Source organism: Austrofundulus limnaeus, unplaced genomic scaffold, assembly GCF_001266775.1.
Source record: "Austrofundulus limnaeus strain Quisiro unplaced genomic scaffold, Austrofundulus_limnaeus-1.0 Scaffold5, whole genome shotgun sequence".
Classification (NCBI taxonomy): Eukaryota; Metazoa; Chordata; class Actinopteri; order Cyprinodontiformes; family Rivulidae; genus Austrofundulus; species Austrofundulus limnaeus.
In genome coordinates, this window is record NW_013952407.1 from 1363886 (window position 1) to 1367169 (window position 3284).

Consider the following 3284-nt stretch of genomic DNA (forward strand, 5'->3'; position numbering starts at 1 on the left):
GGGGGAGAGAGTCCTGCCCCTCTGCCTTCCTCAGATCAATGCCCCGGCCACTCACTTTCTGATGCAGCACGACGGGAAATGCTTTGAATACTTGCGACATGGCTGCGCGCATTGATCGCCAAGATTGACAGCAGCTCGGCCGCGAGTCTTCTCCTCCTGTGTGTGRGCGCGCGCGCGAGGGGAGGGAGATAAAGAGCAGATAGTAGACGGGAACAACAAAAGGTGCTTGTAGTTTTGGACAACTGAACTTCACAGAGAGGGAGAGAGAGAGTGAGTGAACGGGATCCCGCTCCTGTATGGCCGAGCAGAGACAAGTTTTCGCTCAACAGATAGCTCAGTCTTTATTTCATTTTAGTTGTTTCTTTTACAGTAAAGTCTTAAAGTCGAGTCTTTAGTGTTTTTTAACGCACGAGGAAGGACGCGCAGCTTTCTTCTCCACGGCTTCCATCTTCAAGGTAAAACGTTGTTTTAAGATGTTTTTTCTTCTTCTTCCTTTTTGGTTCTTTTTTTTTTCAGCGCTGATTCCTGAAAGTCGAGCGAGCTGTCAGAGAAGCGTCCTGCGCGCGCTGCCTGCGCTCCGCTCAAAAACACGCAGTTTCACAAACTTCTCCGCGCGACCAACTCACACGAGACACGACCAAGTTTGTGTGTGGAGGAGAGCGCGTGTCAAAAACTTAAACACTTTCCCCCCAAACCCGTTGTTTGGTTTTTTAACCTAAACAGTCTAAATCCGAACACGCGCGAGACGCAGAGCTCATCTCGGCTTCTCTTGCGAATTTCTCTTAACAGCCGACTTTTGGAAAACTTAACCACGTAAAAGTGTTTTAAAAAAAAGTCTCTTAAAAGTTTGAGATAATCTTTTGTTTTTAACTCTTTAGAGAAGTTTTCGCGGCGCGAGCGGTTCGCGGAGCGCTTTTCATCCGCAACCTTCTCCCCTTTTATCGCAATTAAGTGTTTCTTCTTCTTCCTAATAACAAGGTGTAAAAGTTGCCCCCGTGTTTACATGAAGCCCCCCAACTTCATGCCGCTGTTGGCAGTTTCACTTCTGTCCACAGAGCGGTACCACTCACTGACAGCGGCTCGCGCCCCGGTGGGTTTCCTGTCTCCGCGCGCTCTGTGGACACGTCTATTTGAAGCTCTCAGTCCACTTTTCTTTCCTTCCTTTATTTTTTTTTGCTCCAAAGTCCGTGAATCTGTTTGTCCTAAACTCTCCGTGTCATTTGTTTTATTCCAGGACAGAAACTCAGTTTCTTTAAGGTGCGCAGCTTCTGGGAAATCTCCTAAACTTTGTCAGGGGGTCGGAGGGGAACTGACCCCCTGAAGAAAGCATCAGTCATAAATTAAATCCAACAATSACAGGAGTAAATGTGGGTTAGAAAATAAACTCAAACAAACAAATGCATGCCTAAAAGCTTCCGGACTGGACCGAGCATCCGCAACTTCTCATGTCAGTTTTAACCTTGTTTATTTTTTTTACACCACACGTGAATAAATAAAATTAATAATCAGCATAAATGTAATGCAAAACAAAGTTTTAACATGTTCAGGCCGCGTAAAATGTGCATTTCTGGATTTGAACACACATGTTTGTTTAATTAAAATAAATTAATTACAAATATCAGGGATGCTATTTTAGTTTTTTTTAAGGAAACCTGGATGATCACAGAATGCGTTCTTTATAACGTTCTTTATAAAAAAAAAAGCATTTCTCTAAATTCCTGCACAAAAACCGGCCCTCTTAAAGCWGCTGCATGAGTCTATTTTATATCATTTTAATCAGAAGAAAATACACTTTAAAACCCGTGTAAAAAAATCTTAATGAACTTATTATTTATCGCCTGAGCACGTGCGTTTTGTCCTCTATTTACCCCACCTGTGGCTAATTAATCAGCCTGGAATCCTCTTTTTTTTCTCCCTGTAAACTCCACATCCCAGAAAACTGTCCTTTTTTTTTCTCTCTCTCTGAAGAGTTAAAAAGTTTTTTTTTTCCTTCCTCCTCTCTGACGGTTCTGCAGGTTTCCTCATAAGGTAAGGCGGTTCTGGAGCCCAAACGCGAGTCTAAATGGCACATTTATAATTAGACTGTCCATTCAGCACATTGTCCTGATTGCAGCTATACAGGGACACTCGGCTGTGTCTCTGGAGGAGTTGGTGTCTGTCGGCTGCAGCTCGCCCCAAAAGAGCGACAGGAGGAAAAAAAAGTGAAAAAAAAAAAAAACAGTGAAAAAACGGTTTTAGTCTGAAGCGCTTTGATGCCAGTTCAGCTCGGCTTTTAGTGCAAATATCTCCCTGATTTCTYCAGAAACACTCTTTCATTAATCACATTTTCTTTTAAAACTCCCTTTTTCTGTAGCTGTTCTGTTCATTTTAATAATTAGATTATAAATTGTATTTTTTGTGAGCCCTTTTAAAAATAATTTTTACAGTTCATTAACTTAGTTGAGAACAATTTATTGTCATCATAAACAGCAACAAATAAATAAAATCATTTATTGCRACCTTGTAAATATAAATTGCACGCAATAAAAAACACATTTATTATGTTATTCTGACACTATAATTCAAGGATTATCATCTGACTTTTGTTTTTCCAAGATTGAGCAATAAGACCTCATTCCCTGGACTCAAAAACAGTTAGAGACGCTGAAGTGTCAGAATAAGTTCAAAGATTTTTTTAGGATTTTCATTTAGGCAGAGAGAGAGACACCTGTCTCACATGTCCAAACACATCCTGCACTGTTCAGGTGTCTCCTCTGATCATGTTTACTGCTGAGATTTCCCCTTTTCCTTCTTTTAAACCATAATCACTGTCATCACATTTTAATGTTTGTGTTACTGAATGGAATATAAGAGAAGTTGACGAGTTCGTCTAAAATAAGCTGTCATGCTTGAATAATTTCTTTTACGTGTTCTCAACATGTGAAGGTGGAATCAGCCAAAAACTGCAGGAATCAGTGAGATTAAAGAGAGGACCGATAGAAATGTGGTTTTATGTGGAAGTGTTTGAYTTATTCTTATATTCTTTTTATGAGTTGCTCATATTTTCCCCCCGTTTCTTATGCTTGCTGGAAAAATTATTATTGAAAGCTGCAAAGATATCACAAAATTCACTTTTTTTAAAAATGGTATTCAGAAAGTGTTATTTTACTTAACAGAGGAAGGGGATTAAAAAAATCTGTAGTTTTTTGAAATCATAAAGGCTTGCCGTGATGCAAATAAAAGTGCTGGTGTGTGTGTGTGTGTGTGTGTGTGTGTGTGTGTGTGTGTGTGTGTGTGTGTGTGTG

The 3284-nt window shown here is 40.2% G+C and overlaps 1 protein-coding gene across 4 annotated transcripts in view; it reads left to right on the forward strand.

The window, feature by feature from the left end:
- The first annotated feature begins 6 nt into the window (after window positions 1–6).
- Window positions 7–3284, forward strand: part of sox6 (SRY-box transcription factor 6) — a 78577-nt gene continuing 75299 nt past the window's right edge. For all 4 annotated transcript variants that reach the window (XM_014026557.1, XM_014026534.1, XM_014026542.1 and 1 more), the window contains exon 1: window positions 7–455. The gene's annotated coding sequence lies outside the window, so the exon portion shown is untranslated. The remainder of the gene's footprint in view (window positions 456–3284) is intronic.